At 37.8% G+C, this 17326-nt stretch overlaps 1 protein-coding gene across 2 annotated transcripts in view; it reads left to right on the forward strand.

The window, feature by feature from the left end:
* Positions 1 to 17326, forward strand: part of COX7B2 (cytochrome c oxidase subunit 7B2) — a 164403-nt gene that overhangs the window by 11087 nt on the left and 135990 nt on the right. The window contains exon 1 of one of the 2 annotated variants that reach the window (XM_055085745.1): positions 11402 to 11423. The exons of the other annotated variant lie outside the window; for it this stretch is intronic. The gene's annotated coding sequence lies outside the window, so the exon portion shown is untranslated. Of the gene's footprint in view, positions 1 to 11401; positions 11424 to 17326 lie in introns of those variants that run through there. 2 annotated transcript variants of the gene reach the window in all.

Consider the following 17326-nt stretch of genomic DNA (forward strand, 5'->3'; position numbering starts at 1 on the left):
TCACGTTTAAGGTAATTATCAATATGTATGTTCCTATTACGATTTTCTTAATTGTTTTGGGTTTGTTTTTGTAGGTCCTTTTCTTCTCTGTGTTTCCCACTTAGAGAAGTTCCTTTAGCATTTGTTGTAGAGCTGGTTTGGTGATGCTGAATTCTCTTAGCTTTTGCTTGTCTGTAAACCTTTTCATTTCCGCATCGAATCTGAATGAGATCCTTGCTGGGTAGAGTAATCTTGGTTGTAGGTTCTTCCCTTTCATCACTTTAAGTATGTTATGCCACTCCCTTCTGGCTTGCAGAGTTTCTGCTGAGAAATCACCTGTTAACCTTATGGGAGTTCCCTTGTATGTTGTTTGTCGTTTTTCCCTTGCTGCTTTTAATAATTTTTCTTTGTCTTTAATTTTTGCTAATTTGATTACTATGTGTGTTGGCGTGTGTTAGGGAAGTTTTCAACTATAATCTCTTCAAATATTTTCTCGGGTCCTTTCTCTCTCTCTTCTCCTTCTGGCACCCATATAATGCGAATGTTGGTGCATTTAATGTTGTCCCAGAGGTCTCTTAGGCTGTCTTCATTTCTTTTCATTCTTTTTTCTTTATTCTGTTCCGCAGCAGTGAATTCCACCATTCTGTCTCCCAGGTCACTTATCCGTTCTTCTGCCTCAGTTATTCTGCTATCGATTCCTTCTAGTGTATTTTTCAATTCAGCTGTTGTATTGTTCATCTCTGTGTTCTTTATTCTTCTAGGTCTTTTTCAAACATTTCTTGCATCTTCTCTATCTTTGCCTCCATTCTTTTTATGAGGTCCTGGATCATCTTCCCTATCATTATTCTGAATTCTTTTTCTGGAAGGTTGCCTATCTCCACTTCATTTAGTTGTTTTTCTGGGGTTTTATCTTGTTCCTTCATCTGGTATATAGCCCTCTGCCTTTTCAACTTGTCTATCTTTCTGTGAATGTGGGTTTTATTCCACAGGCTGCAGGATTGTAGTTCTTGCTTCTGCTGTCTGCCCTCTGGTGGATGAGGTTATCTAAGAGGCTTGTGCAAATTTCCTGATTGTAAATTACTTTTAAATTCATTTATTTCACTTTTCAAATGAATTTGTCATTGAAATTTAGGTGGGATGTCTATCTTGAGTGTTGAAAATTTCAGAGAGGTATCTACATTTTTCTCATGGAAGACCACTGGTTGGTTCACAACTACTTTTTCTTGGCTGTTTGGTTCACAACTACTTTTTCTCCCTCCTTGGTGGAAGAGTACCTCCCACCCCCACAAACATACATATCTGTACAGATGTCATGTACACACACATACACACATGTGCATGTCTTCAAGTGCACTCAGGTTTCTCTCCACAGCTTTATCACACTGGATTTTATGCCTTCTAAGGCATTGAGACTCTTCCCTACTATTTGCTAAACCCAATAGTTGGGAGATGATCTCTTATTCACTTGCCTTTCTTAACTCATCTTTTAGATTCTAGTTATAAGGATTCAAATTCAGTTTATTTCCTGTCTAATATGGTGACAATTTTTCAAATAGACAGGGTACAATAACATCTAGCTGAAAAGACAAAGCTACTTCTGGTGAAGTGGAAAATACAGTATTGTAAAGCTATAGTAGTTGAAAAAGGAGAAGGATCGGGACTTCCCTGGTGCTTCAGTGGTTAGGAATCCACCTTCCAATGCAGGGGACTTGGGTTCGATCCCTAGTGAGGGAACTAAGATCCCACATGCTGTGAGGCAACTAAGCCCACATGCCACAACTAGAGAGAAGCCCACATGCCACAACAAAAGATCCTGCGTGCTGCAGCTAAGACCCAATCCAGGCAAAAATAAGTAAATAAATATTTTTTTAAAAACCTAACACAAATTACACTTTTTTTTTTTTTTTTTTTTTTTTTTGCGGTACGTGGGCCTCCCATTGCTGTGGCCTCTCCCGCTGCGGAGCACCGGCTCTGGATGCGCAGGCCCAGCGGCCATGGCTCACGGGCCCACCCACTCCGCAGCACGTGGGATCCTCCCGGACCGGGGCACGAACCCACGTCCCCTGCATCGGCAGGCGGACTCTCAACCACTGTGCCACCAGGGAATCCCCACAAATTATTCTTAAAAAACATAAAAAGGTGAAGGATCAATATAAGTTGGAGGATTGATAATATTTATTGGAGGAGATGGTACAGGATTTGGACCTTCCTTTTTATAAGAAGTAAAGAAAGAAGACAGCATATCAGGTATGGAAAATAATATGAACTAAAGCCATTTCTTGAACACACAATAAATTTTTTCTCTAAGAATAGTGAAATACAGCAATAAACAAGAAGTGATGAACAGCCCCCTTTTTTTTCACGATTTTACAGTATAGTAATTTTACAGTACACTGTGATTCATTGATTACTTCTATGTTTAGGGAACAGAAGGAGATATGCTGTCAGCAATGACCCTGTCAGGTTAGACCAAAGAATTTAAGATAGCTGCTATACATAATGTAGGATCAACAAAAATTTTAAACCAGAAAGTGAAAGAATGAGCAGCAGTACTTTACGAAATTTGGTCATTGATAAATTGCATGGAGAGAGTCTTGAGTCAGGAAGACCATTTAGGGAAATAGTTGAATAATCTAAACAATAAATGATGAGAACATCTAACTTAATTTTGACTTTTTGAACAGAGAATTCCAAAGAAGAATCAACAGTTCTTTTAGACTTAATTTATGAATGCAAGGGAAGAGGTAATTCAGAGCTTCAGGACTTGGAAAAAAGTATATAAGTTTGGAAGAGAAAGAGGCAAAGTCTTTTTTATGCACATGTGGATGTTTGTCAGTGGCTATATACAGGAGAAAAATCCCTATGTAAATAATGAACATATGTTACTGGAATTCTAGGCAAGAGATGAAGGTTTGGAATTCACCAGCCTAAAGGTGCTAGCAGTCATGAGAGTGAGTAAGCCTTCTAAGTTATAAGGCTAAAGAGTATATTTTAGAGGAATAGCTCACAGGTTAGGAGAAGAAACAATGAGGTGAAGGTCAGAGAACATTGCCAGTATAGTTAGGGAAGCTGAGAAAAATTGTGATATCGAGCGAATGTGTCATATGCTGCTCTTAGCCTATTGATAACTAACTTGGCTGGACCGGCCTTTGGGGTTCTTATTCAGATAGCAAGATGTCCTCAGCAATAACTCAGGAAACTTTGAAAAAAAAAAAAAAAAAAAGCTTTATTACTTACTGGTCTTGGAAATTACATGGCACACCTGGGGCCATGCAGTGAGGGTGCAGTATGAGAGAGGGAGCTGGGAGGTGGGCAGGAGAGCTTGCTCAAGGGCATGGATTTGGGGTTCTGCTTTTACTGGGGTTGAGGGTGGGGGCCTAGGGTTTTGCAGGCTCACTCCTTACTAGTGAATTTAAATATAAAAGGAGGAATTTAGCAGGAAGAGGAAAAACCAATGGGCCCAAATGGGCAATTATCCAAATCAACCAAGATCTTCAAAACAAAGGAGCCTGGGTGAGACCTTGGTCTTTATCTAGCTTATGTGACTGACAATGTGTTTGAGATAGCCATCTTTGAAGGGGATGCCCTTTGAAGTGGATGCCAGGGCAATCAAAGCTTAAGTCAGGCACTTGCATTACAAAAAGTAGAAAACTCAACTGTCAGGGCTTACACTACAAGTGGTGAGCTATATCAAATTTTCTTGTGAAGTAAAAGAAAATGAGATCTGAGAAATTCTAATTAATCTTCAAGTTTAAAGTGTTACCCAAGGTGGGGTGGGTGTGAAATTAGGAGGCCTGAACTCTTATATGCATATAAATTTGCACATTAAAACATCATCACCCATTATTTGTCAGATAAATTGTGAGTGAGCTATTTAGTTTGAGCAGTGGGGCGGGATTGGGGGTAGCAGTATGGGTGGTGATAGGAGGGCAGTGCTGAGTTGGCAGCCTTAGGGGTTACTCAGATGCTTTTATAAAAATGAAGACCTTCAAGAAAATTCATAAAAAGGATTTTTGGCAAATACAGATTTCTGGTGATTTTTAGATCATACCGCTGAACTAGGTAAGAAATTACAAAACTCTAATGGAAAACCTTATTGCTTCATCCAGTGAAACAAAAATTAATTAAATTGGACTGCATGAACTGATAAATATGAAAAAAAGCATCAGGTATGAAAAAAGCATAAATATGAAAAAAGCATCCTGAGGGGTGCTTGAGAAAACAGAATACTTGTGTAGGGGAGGAAAAATAATTTCCTTTACCCTTCTAGGTTCTTGGCTGAGACACCCTCTATAATAAAAGAGAGATTAACAGGAGAAAAACAAATTTAATTTAATTTTGTACATACATGGGCCCTAAAGATATGAGACCCAAAGAAGTGACCAAAGCTGGCAGCTTTTATACCTTTCAGGCAAAGAAAATGGACTGAAATAAAAACACCCAGTGTAAAAGTTGTGAGTTAAGTTTTATTCAGGGACCTTATTGAGGACTATAGCCTGGAAGACAGCCTCTCAGATAACTGTGAAGAACAGCTCTGAAGAAGTAAGGGAGGGGCCAGGATATATATGAACTTTTTTGCTGGGAAAAACATGTAGTCAAGCATAAAATAGATTACTGCTAATTACAAGGAATAGACAACTCTAGTTAATGATTATAGTGCTTTTCTATGTATGGGAAAATGTGAAAATATGGGATCATTGAACTTTTTCCTTAGTTGTGTATCTTAACTCTCTAGGGACCAGCATATCCAAAGCACAGAATGGTTTCTGTTTTTCTCCATCCTGAATTCCTCTGAGTGCACTGTCAGTGGGCACTGCAGTGGCAATGGCTTGATCCTTGTAGAACTGGAATGGCAGGCAATATTTTTTCTGTTCAGTGCCCCCTGTTGGTCATAAATTTGACCAACGTTTGGGAGGCCTTTCATGACTAATTTGTCCCATGGCCCTAATAACTTATTCCTAGGTTAGGGCAGGATCTTGGTGATAGGCCATTTATGTGCCATATCTGGATTAGGCCCTGTTAATAAACTAAAATTCTCTGGACCATCTGTCTTACTGGTCTGTTATGATCCATGAATTGCTTTTCCCTGTTGCTTCTTCCCATATCTAGTGTTGCATAATTATAATTAATTTTATGTAGAGCTAAATAAGTGATCAGTTGCCTCAGGACATTTAGCCATCATTAATTTTGTTGAAGGTCTGGTTACACAATGGGTAATGCAAGAGACAACAATCTAATAAAATAGACAAGGTATAAGTAATATAGCTAGTAACACATTAATAAGGTCGTAGTACAGCAGAGTGAGACACAAAGCACAAACAGTTTAAAAACAACAAGGAGTGAACGAGTTAAAACAATGATTAGTATAACTAGTTGCAGTCTGGATCACAGTAAGCCATCAGGTCCTGAGGGGAACCAGCTGGAGAAGCCAAATTCTGGAGGGCTCACATAGAAAAAGATAAATGTTTCATCGTCATTTATAAAGGTATACTTTATTAACTTGCTGTAGGTCATAGCATAAAAAGAAAGGTTTTCTGGAAAACAAAGATTAAAAGCCCGTAATATTTCAGACAAAAAGTCATAAAATTATAAATCATATTTATCAGTTCATGCAGTCCAATTTAATTAATTTTTGTTTCAGTGGATGAAGCCATAAGGTTTTCCATTAGAGTTTTGTAATTTCTTACCTAGTTCAGCGGTAAGATCTAAAAATCACCAGAAATCTGTATTTGTCAAAAATCCTTTTTATGAATTTTCTTGAAGGTCTTCATTTTTATGAAAGCATCTGAGTAAAATAACTGTCTATAAATGATGAAAGACTTAAAATGGCATGGTTAAAGATCTGATTACAGTGCAGTTGAAAAAAGAAATTTGGTTAATTCTGTGACATACAGCATTTTAAGATAACTACAATTATGACTGATAACATTATACCAGCACATACCAGATTTTTAGGAATTCCATGTAATTTCTAGAATATCTATATTAATGGCATTTACCCATGCAATATAACCTAAGAAGGTTTATTACTACTTATTTGACGTTTCCCAGGTAATTGAACATACTAAATAGACCTAATTAATTTAATATCTCTCTTTGGAATGTATCAGGGGCCCTCTGAAGCATCCCAAAGTTAGCTAGATGTCAAAAGAACATTTAGAGTTTGATTTGAGGAAGTTTGTCAAAGATAGCAAAAGGCTTAAAAACACTTTGTCAACTAGGATCATAGGTCATTTGAAACAGCACTTATTCACTCACCCAAAGGGACAATAAAAGATTTGAAAGGCAAATACAGAACGTTACAGTGAATTAAAAGGTACAGAAACTTTACACTCTGTTATCAAAAGCAGATCAGTATTCCAAGAAAACTTTGTTCTCTTAACACAGAGAGGGAAACAAATTCTAGCTTTGTACCAGCTTATTTTTACTATTAAAACTTATTTACTCAAATTCTATTCTAATCTTAGCCAATCAAGACCATGCACAAAACTTTTTCAGGGTTCCTTTCCCACAAACCATCTATAACTTTCTTATTTACATTCTGATTTTGTCCTACATTTTCCCTTTCTTTTTCTCTCTCCAGGACAAAATCACTTTCTTAACGAAATGCATTTCCATTCCTTATATCTTTTTTCCTTTCATACACAGATGTTTTTATTACTACTTTTAGTATTTTAATTACATATATTAGAATTCTTTTTTTTTTTTTTTCTTTTTTCTTTTTTTTGCGGTACGCGGGCCTCTCACTGTTGTGGCCTCTCCCGTTGCAGAGCACAGGCTCCGGACCCGCAGGCTCAGCGGCCATGGCTCACGGGCCTAGCCGCTCCACAGCATGTGGGATCTTCCCAGACCGGGGCACGAACCCGTGTCCCCTGCATCTCAGGCGGACTCTCAACCACTGTGCCGCCAGGGAAGCCCAGAATTCTTAGTTTTTAAAAACCTTAATTTCTAGTGAAAACTAAGAAGTAAACAATTATGAACTGTTTTTTACAGTAGCATTCTGTAGATTGGCAAACATAAATATTGTTTATGATTTCTAAAATGTACTTTTTTAAGGAAAAATTTTCAGTGTGGCACCAAACATTTTTATCAATAATCCTAAATATCTTTAGTTTTTCTCCAAACAGAAGCCTATGTTCATTAATTAATGTTTCGGTATATTAATGAGTTGGCCAAAAAGTTTGCTTGGGTTTTTCTGTAAGATGTTATGGAAAAACCTGAAAGAACTGTTTGGCCAACCCAATATTTTATTTTGGAATGATCTAGATATTTAATAAATTTCCATCATTTAACTTAACTTAGCAAAACTCTACCAAAAATCTGAAGAAACTATTTTTTAGTAGGCATAGCATAAAACATAATTATTCTTAACAAGTTCACCTAAAAGTTCTTACCCCATTTATATCTATTTAATTCAGTTGTTCTCAGCAATTATGTTTAGATTAGCCATGAAAATTTCATGAGACAGTAGACCAAGTCAGCCATCATGCCAAGCTATTTTTTTTTGTTGATAAATTTTATAACAGATAATATGACTTTCTTTGACTTTTAGTGAACATAGTTACAATAAAAGTAAGACATGTCTGTATTAACTAAACCAACAAACTTAACTTTAATACCACGTATTAATTTAATATAGACTATTTCTCAGATCACATGAACTTAAATTCATTTGGGTTAGTTTCTATTACATTTAAAAGTATTTAATTTATAAACACTCTTGTCAATTAAATAGAGCTCTTTTATAAATTAATTTTGATAATGCTATCCAGAGGCAGAGAAATATCAAATTTATAACATACACACAGACATATAAACAGACATAACCAGTGATCTCATAGCTTCATTTCAAAACTTAAAACATGAATCAGGGATTACAATATAAACTTACTAGTTTATAAATAACAGTTGGAATAAGTTAAATTTATTTGCTCAGATGACTAAGGCTTTTTACCCTTTGTGGAAAAGACTTTTAAGATTTTTATTTGTCCTTGATAAATCCTTAAGTAAGCTGTGAATTAGATTTTGAGCAAGGAAGCCTTTCCAGTAGTTTGTACTTTTAAAAAGGCCTCTTTTCCTCTTTCTTTTTTTTTTCCCTTTGGTTTACCTGACTGAGTTAACTAGGCTCACTCTCAGGTCATTGTGGGCTGTATTTACATTTCTGATTTGTAGAGATTTGCAAGACAAACACAGTTGCTTTTAATTCCCCAAAGAACTGGTCTGCCGCCTAAATGATAGCAAAAAATTGATTTGCCCAGCTACATTTTCTTTAATTTGCTTTTTTAAATCAGTGAGAATATTTCCAACTAAACTGGAAATCAAGAGTTCTATGTTCTAGAACTTTAGGTTCATTTTATCAAGCCTATCAAGCCTGAATGCACAAGGCATTCAACAAAGGCCCTCTTTCTGAGTGCACAAATTAAACCCAGAGCAATTCACCTCAGAGGCAAAAAACATGAACAACAAAACCCCCTCTGTTATTGCCTTTATTAGCCCCTGAATATTAGTCCCCAGTTTTTACTTCATATTGTATGGGTTCAGGTAACCCCATTGGTTTCTTTTAGTATATTTAATTAAGGGGCAGGTTTATATGCCCTGTCTTATACTACCAGGCAGGGGAGCATTCCCCAGTGAGACTTAATAATCTGTCCCACAATATTATAATTAGGTAAAAGAGATTTAACCATCTTATATAAAGACCGTTCAAATGCACTGATTTTTATAAAATTTCATCTAATTCTCTCAACTCTTATACCTTAATTTTAGCCTCCATTAGGACCCCACCAACAAGTCTTATTCCTACAAGGAGTCCCAGAAACTTTCCCTTTTATCCCTTGGCCATTTAACCTAATTTTGTATAAAAGGCATTGGGGTCCTCAGTGAGGGGTCAAGCCAAGGGACCCAGACCCTTTTGTCAATCTTTAACTTGATTAATTGGCCTAAGTGTTGTACCAAGCAATTGCTGGTCTGGTATCTCAGTGTAATTTTTTCTTTCAGCCTTTTAAATTTTTTCTAAACTGGGGTTAAATAGAGCGGACTTGTTTGGGGCCCTTTAATGTTGGGTGAATAGGGGGTCCCTTTGGACCATTCAACCTTAGGTAGGTAAAAACAGCCTCTGTTTTTATCCCATCAATGTCCATGTTATTTATCTCATTTAAAATAATTATCTAAAGATTTCCATCCTGTTGGGATGAGTCCCTTTAAGAGTTCCACCTTGTTGGGAAGAAATTGCTTGACTTTCGCCTTCGCTTCTTCCTGTTGCCTTGTTAATCATTTTAATTAGCATTAATTAACCTAATGTTTTTATTAACATCTGTAAGACTTATTAAAAGGAAGCTGAGACCACAAAAAGGCTTCCAAACCATTCTTTTTTTTTGGTTAGTTTGTTTTAAAATAAGGGAGTTTTTAAGGTTAGCCAATTATATTTTTTTGTATCCACCTTTAATTTATTGTTTTTCAATAAAATAGCTGTTTATAATGAGAACTCTCTAGAAATTTACCAATTTAGAAGTATTTTTCAATTTAAAGGATCCATCCTCTGGCCATTTGCAAGTAGTATTAATAGTGACTCAAACCAATAAGTCACAAGAGGCATCCCACAAGAGAGTGCAAAAGATGCAGCCTCCACAAGGTCCAGAAAGATTACTCCCCTAAATAGTCTAAGAAAGTAAAGGCCTTTGTTGCACAGGTAGATACAACAAAGGTTGAGATGAGGCCTTTGTTGAGATGAGACCCCTTTTGACAAATTTCCCTGAGAGCTGACACAGAGACTGCTGAAAATCCCAGTCTATTCAACTGGCTACCAAATGTTCACCTTAGGTGTACCTTCCAAATAGCAGAGACCCAGCGCTCAAAAGACGGAACAGAACACCTAAGAAGATCAGGTAGAACATTTACATCTCAAAGGCATAGGGAGAGAAATGCAAGTTCCTCCTAGAAAGGTTTTTCTTCCTTTAAGATGAATTCTAGAAAAATGTTTTATCAAGCTAGCTTTCCTTAACTGTGTACACAAAAACCAGTTTGGGAATGTCAAAAAGAGTCCCATCTTGGCCATTTTTAAGGTGAGATTTCCTTAGTTCCCAATTAAGTAAGTACTTGCAAATATGTTTTGTATGTATTGTACATGAATCTGGCTGGGGTGTTAGGTCGGAGGCTGGCTTTCTGATGCCCCTCATTTAGGAGAGATGTTAGGCCAGCTTCCTACCTAATTACCCAGTACAGATGGCTTAGTGTTTTTTTGTTTTTTTTTTTTCATTTTTATGGTACGTGGGCCTCTCACTGCTGTGGCCTCTCCCGTTGCGGAGCACAGGCTCCGGACGCGCAGGCTCAGCGGCCATGGCTCATAGGCCCAGCCGCTCCGCGGCATGTGGTCCTCCCGGACCGGGGCACAAACCCGTGTCCCCTGCATCGGCAGGCGGACTCTCAACCATTGCGCCACCAGGGAAGCCCTGGCTTAGTGTTTTTTAACTGAGCAAATCCCAGTATCTTTCAGCTGGGGGGCACCCCTCCCCCCCAGTATCTTTCAATTGGATAAATCTTCCTCAGTGTCTCTCAACTGAGGAGTCAGGTATCTTTTTATTCATTACCAAAAAAAAACCTTGGGATCATCAGCTCATAGCAGGAGATCTAAGACCTAGGAGATATTTGCCCAGTCATCTAGACTCACTGAGGAGGTGGACTGGCACAAGTGACCTTTGCTGGTACCAAGGCTCCAGATCCTGGTGGAGTTCAGGCAAAGGAGAGAATTCTGTTCTGGGTCCCTTCACTGTCACCAAAACTGTTGACTGAAAAACACACAACATAAAAGTTGTGAATTAAGTTTTATTCAGGGACCTTACTGAAGACTGTAGCCCAGAAGACAGCTTCATAGATAGCTCTGAGGAGCTACCCCCAAGAGGTAAGGGAGGAGCCAGGATCCACATGAACTTTTTGCTGGGAAAAACATGTAGTCAAGCATAAAAAGATTACTGCTAATCATCTCAAGTTAATGATTTTCGTGCTTTTATATATATGGGAAGATGCAAGAATATGGGGTCATTGAAATTTTTCCTTAGATATGCATCTTGAGTATCTAGGGGACAACATATCCAAAGCACAGGATACTTCCTGCTTTTCTCCATCCTAAATTTCCCTCAGGGTGCACTGTCGTTGAGCAACTGCGGTGGCTAATGGCTTGATCTTCGTAGAACTGGAACAGGCAGGCAACATTTTTTTCTTTACAAAACAAATTTGTGAAGAATTGGCAAGGTGAAGAAGTCTGAGCTTAGGGTAGTAAATTAGTGAGGAAGAAACAAGTTTTGTTTATGTGGTCTTCTTGGCTCTGAATTCCCTATCTCTAGTGATAAGAATGTCTCTCTGTCTCCTTGTTCAGGGAGGATACCTTTCTTACGGAAGATTTATTTCCTGCTTTTCGGGGACAGAGGGTCAGAGTGTCCTTGAACCAGGTATTTTTTAAGTAACTTTAATTCAAAATAATCAGTATGCCAAAGGGGCATATTTTGGCAGTGGCCTGCCCTGCACTCTGTCACTTGAGAGTGGATGGTAATGGGCTGGTTCCTAAATTAGTGTCTTCTAGTACTACTGGGGGTAAATAACTACTTTGTTTCTTAACAGAAGTCTAAGTGATATTTCTCTGCCTTAGCATTTTCCTGTTATAGAGAGAAAGAATCCCAAATGAGCTGATGTTGAATTGTTATCTTTTTTACATGGATAAAAATGAGAAGAAATATGAAGATATATCACCTCCTCTTCTGTTTAAAGACCCCAAACAAGAGTGGTGGTAGGGGAAGGCAGGGGAGAAAGGAGTTGGAAATTTAATTTTTACGAAAAAGCTAGCAGTTCATGACAGGGCCCACAGCTTGAGTGGCCTGTATTTCCAGACAGTTGCCCCTGTCTTGACTCTGTTTGTTTCTGGTTTTGTTGTCTGTGTCCCTGGGGTGAGGCTAAGGACAAAGGACAATTGGGAAGCCAGCCATGGCCCACAAAATAAGCCTTCAATTGTCATTTTAATGTGTCTACCATTTCACCTTAATTTAATTTCCCTACCTCCAAGAATATATCTTGTTTTGTAAGTTCACAGGCTGACACATCATCCAGAGAGACTATTTATTTTTCCTATCTTTTTCACACAAATGCTGAGATTATTCTTGCAACAGTAATCAAGATCTTCTGTCTTTGGGTTGCAAAGAAAATGCATTCAACTGCACTTGAAGGAGAAAATTGAAATTCGGCAACAGATGATAAAGCACATTCTGCTTCTCTTTCAATTCTGTCTGCTCATATCAGCTGAACTGCATTAATTAAAGCAAAAGGGGACTGTTGCTTGCTATTGGCAAAATATACAATATTCAGTTGCCCAAAACTCTGTATTAGGTGTGTTGCGGTTTACTCCTATTATGGAACCTTGTGTTTTTAGTCCTTTTTTTTTTTTTCTTTTTTGTCATGGTGCAAAATGAACTACGAAAGTAGTCCCTAGAGGAAGGTGTTTCCCACTAGCTTTAATAGCAGAGCTAGTGTGAATTTTCTAGAAATATGATCACATCTCAAGTATTTGAGATTGCCTTGCCTATCTTGCTTGCTGTAACCTTTTTACATTACCGGTGTAATTATTTTAGGAAACAACTCTGTAGATTTATTAGCATGCTTAATGCTAGCTTTAATTATTTATTGCATTTATTGGGTATGCAAGTCATGAAATTGCCACTGGGTACGTTTACGAATAACACAACCACCACAATAATAAAAGGCATCCAAAAATAAAAGTAGGTTGGTACCTCTGAGACAAAGATTTCCATAAATAAAGGGCGTACTGCAGATTTTTCTTTTTTCGCCATCAATCTCATGGGCATGCCAATTGTGAAACCATAATCAAATTTATAGAAATGCATGGGTAAGGACAAAATAAAAGTTCTTACTCATATACACTCAAAATAATTCTTTTTATTCAGCCCTGTAACAGGAGGCCAGTGGCTCAAGTATAGGCAAAATTTTGAAGTAGGAATAGTTTAACTTTAGGTGCCTTTAGACTCGTCTTTGTGTGCCTAGCAATATCTCCTTCTCCAGAAGACTCATTAATTTTCTCTCCCCTCCAAGATTATTTATGCTCAAGAGGAGATGAAATGCATTAACACTGAGGTTTAAATGATGATAGGGGCTCTTTGAGACCAAACAGCCCTAGCTTCAAGTCCACTTTTTATCATTTTCCAGCTATGTGATTTTAATGAATACTTTTTACCTCAAAGAGATGAGGTTTTAGTGCAATTTGAGCTTATACAATTTGGAGGGCTCTTTTTTGAAAAATTCATAAATATGTCTATACACTTAGGTAAGAAAGTGAATATTTATAATTACACATTGAAAATGACAAATAAAACAAAATTCAGAAGAATAAATTTAACTTGGTATTCACCAACCATATTTGTCCATAAAAATTTTTCCACAACAATAAGAATACCTTACCAAAATAACTAGTGGTCTTGGGATACAGTGACCTATTCTGATTCTTATTTTCTGAAGATGTAGGGGCTACTTTGATTTTTCTGTCCTTCTAATGAGTCATTTTTCTTTCTGATAATGGAAATTGATGTGGGTAAGAAGGGCAAAGTTTGGGATGAGTCAGGCACCATTGAGCAAATCATCTCTTCAAGTGCACTAAGCTCTACCTTTCATATAAAGTGGTGGAAGTCCCCAAAGTAACCCCTATGCAAGGAATGCATGTCTTGTGTGCTTCAGTTCCTGAATCATGGCCAAACCAGTAAACACCTCTTGTAAGATGGATCATAAAGTCCATAAAGGATTATAGAAATAAAGATACATGACAGTGACTTAAAAGATGCCCACCTATGCTGTTTGCCTATATTATCATGTGACATTTCTGATAAACTTGTCCTACTAACATTATGAAAAGTATCAGTGAAGTCTGATACCACGTGTGATACTGCTTTTCTTTTCCTTTTAGGCTATATTATAATCTCAATACCAATAGTCCCTGCAGTTGGTATCAAAGTCAGGAAGACTCACAGGCTACTGGAGTTAGCAAGAAGGAGTACTTGACCCTCTTGGGAGGAAAGGAGTTCTTCCCTTTCCATTGATGCATTAAGTAGGCTGTTCTTGGGAACCTTTGGGTTGTACTTGATAATAGTCCTTAATAGTTGCCTCTCCTAAAGGATGCCCAACAATAGCTAAAAATAAATTTAACTGAATAGGGTGAAAGCGTAAGGAAATAAGTGAATACATAAGAGGTCCGTTGCACAGAGCTGGAACAAAAGAAACCTACTTACATCTGAGATTCATTTTCTCTTCACTGCATCAGAATAACATGCCTAAAATTTAATTTGGTTTTACAATGCTCACAATCAAGCTTGGCTTTCAGGATGTTGTATTCTGAAAAATCTGTGGTGTCTTCAGCTTGTGCTGAATCCAGTGTCATTCACTAGTGACACAGGCAGGAGAACAAGGGGAAGAAGCAAGAGTAGGCTTAGGGTAAACTAATCCATAATGGGGTAGCACTGTATTCACTAGTCTACTACATAGATTTCAAAGGGATGGGGGAAACTGAAATTTGATGCAAGCTCATGTCTTTTCTCCAAGTCCTCTGAGATCAGAGACAAGACAAGGAAAGTTTACATAGTTGTCTTATTCAAAGTGCATTCTCTTAGACACTTAGTTCAGTTGGCTCTGGGGGCATCTGTCTTTCTTCTGATCTTCTCCTTTTCTCACTGCTTCTCCCTTTCAGTCCTCTCTGTTGGATCCTCTTCCTCATTCTGGCCTTAAATGTTGAAGCATCCCGGGACTCTGTCCCTGGACCTCTTGTCTTCTTTAGACACTTTCACTCCCTAGGTAGTCTTTTAATTACCATCCTGACACTGAAGGCTCCCCAGGTTCCATCTCTGACCTGAATCTTTCAGACCCATATCCAACTGTCTACTTAAACCTAACATATCTGAACTTGAATTCTTGATTTTTCTCCACTAAGTCTGTTTCTCTCAGCGTGTTCCCCTTCAAGTAAATGATAACATTTGGTTGCTCAGGTCAAAAAATTTGGCATCACCCTTGACATCACTCTTCATTTCATATCCCATATCAGCAAAACTGTTGGTTTTACACTTTTGAAATTTATTCTGAGTCTGACCACCTCTCTCCATTTCTGTTGTCACCACTTCCATTCAAGCCACCATCATCTGGAACCTGGATGTTTACTTTATCCTTCTACCCCTTGTGTCTACTCTTGCCTCCATTTAGCTATACTTCATACATAGCCAGAAAGATCCATTTAAAATTTAAATATGCTATTACTTTCTGAGTAAAACTCTCAAATGCATTCCTGTCACACTCGGTGAAATAAAAAATCCTTATTCTGACCCAAAGGCCTTACATTATCTGCCTCCAGACTCACTAGTTTCTATCTGTACTTGCTCTTCTCCAGCTGCTCTGCTACTCCTCCATGCTGGAAGGACTTTATCTCAGAGTCTTTGCACTTCTGTTCCCCCTCTCCAGAATGATCTTCATCCAAATGTCCACGTGGTTTGCTCTTTTATTTCTTTCAATCTTTGTCAGCTTGTCAGAGAAAACTTCACTGTCTGCCCTGCTCAAAGTAGCACCTTTACCCTGCTTTATTTTTCTTTACCTTTTTATTTATTGTCTACATCTCCCAGTAGAATGTAAGATCTATGTGGAAAGAAATGTGGCCTGATTTGTCTTTTATATGCCCAAAGTCTCAAATGTCCTGACATAGTATAAGCATTGAGTAAATATTTAGGGAATGAATGAATAAGGTGTCATTAATGTTCTGGGGGCTCCATTTGCTTTAGAGCAGTATCCTTTCTGTTCCGTAGTCAAATCCATTATATTGATAGTTCCCAGCCAGTTGCCAGACCTGGCTTTTAGCAGCTAATCTGTACTAGAACAGAAGCCAAATCCTTGTGATTATGAAAACATGACATGTACTGAGGAAAGCCTAGACTTAGGCTACATTTCTACTCAGACACACCAGAGTAACATAAAGCTTCAGGACTCATTACAGATTCTACTTAATTGGGACTATCTTACAACCTTCAGCTAGAGCCATTGTTTCTGGAGTTTGGCTCAGTTGGCTGTGCTGGTTAGAGGTTTCAAGGCTTAGGTGAATTTCTTTAAAAAATGCTGCTGGTATTTATTCCTTTGTGTAAATCATTTTTATCCTTTGTAGTAAAAGTAACACAGACTAGATTAATGAGGAAACATTGGAAAAACAATTGTAGAAAAAATTCCACTCCTCAGAAACAACCATTCTTAATTTTTTTTTAATAGATCTTTACTGAAGTATAATTGCTTCACAATACTGGGTTAGTTTCTCTCGTACAACAAAGTGAATCAGCCGTAGAGCCTCCATCCCACCCTCCCTATCCCACATCTCTAGGTCACCGCAAAGCACCGAGCTGATCTCCCTGTGCTGTGCTGCTGCTTCCCACTAGCTATCTATTTTACATTTGGTAGTGTCTGTATGTCCATGCCACTCTCTCACTTTGTCCCAGCTTACACATCCCTCCCCATGTCCTCAAGTCCATTCTCTACATCTACGTCTGTATTCCTGCCCTGCCACTAGGTTCATCAGTACCATTTAAAAAAATTTTTTTAGATTCCACATATATGTGTTAGCATACAGTATTTGTTTTTCTTTTTCTGACTTCACTGTGTATGACAGACTCTAGGTCCATCCACCTCAATACAAATAACTCAATTTCATTTCTTTCTATGGCTGAGTAATAGTCCATTGTATATATGTGCCACATCTTCTTTATCCATTCATCTGTTGCTTTTTGAATTATGGTTTTCTCAGTGTATATGCCCAATAGTGGGATTGCTGGGTCGTATGGTAGTTCTATTTTTAGTTTTTTAAGGACCTTCCATACTGTTCTCCATAGTGGTTGCATCAATTTACATTCCCACCAACAGTGCAGGAGGGTTCCTTTTTCACCACACCCTTTCCAGCATTTATTGTTTCTAGATTTTTTAATAATGGACATTCTGACAGGTGTGAGGTGAAATCTCATTGTGGTTTTGGTTTGCATTTATCTAATGATTACTTATGCTGAGCATCTTTTCATGTGCCTCTTGGCCATCTGTATGTTTTCTTTGGTGAAATATCTATTTAGGTCTTCCACCCATTTTTTAATTGAATTATTTGTTATTTTGATATTGAGCTCCATGAGCTGTTTGTATATTTTGGAGATTAATCCTTTGTCCGTTGTTTCATTTGCAAATATTTTCTCCCATTCTCAGGGTTGTCTTTTTGTCTTGTTTATGGTTTCCCTTGCTGTGCAAAAGCTTTGAAGTTTCATTAGGTCCCATTTGTTTATTTTTGTTTTTA

This window comes from Physeter macrocephalus, chromosome 7 (genome assembly GCF_002837175.3).
Source record: "Physeter macrocephalus isolate SW-GA chromosome 7, ASM283717v5, whole genome shotgun sequence".
Taxonomy (NCBI): domain Eukaryota; kingdom Metazoa; phylum Chordata; class Mammalia; order Artiodactyla; family Physeteridae; genus Physeter; species Physeter macrocephalus.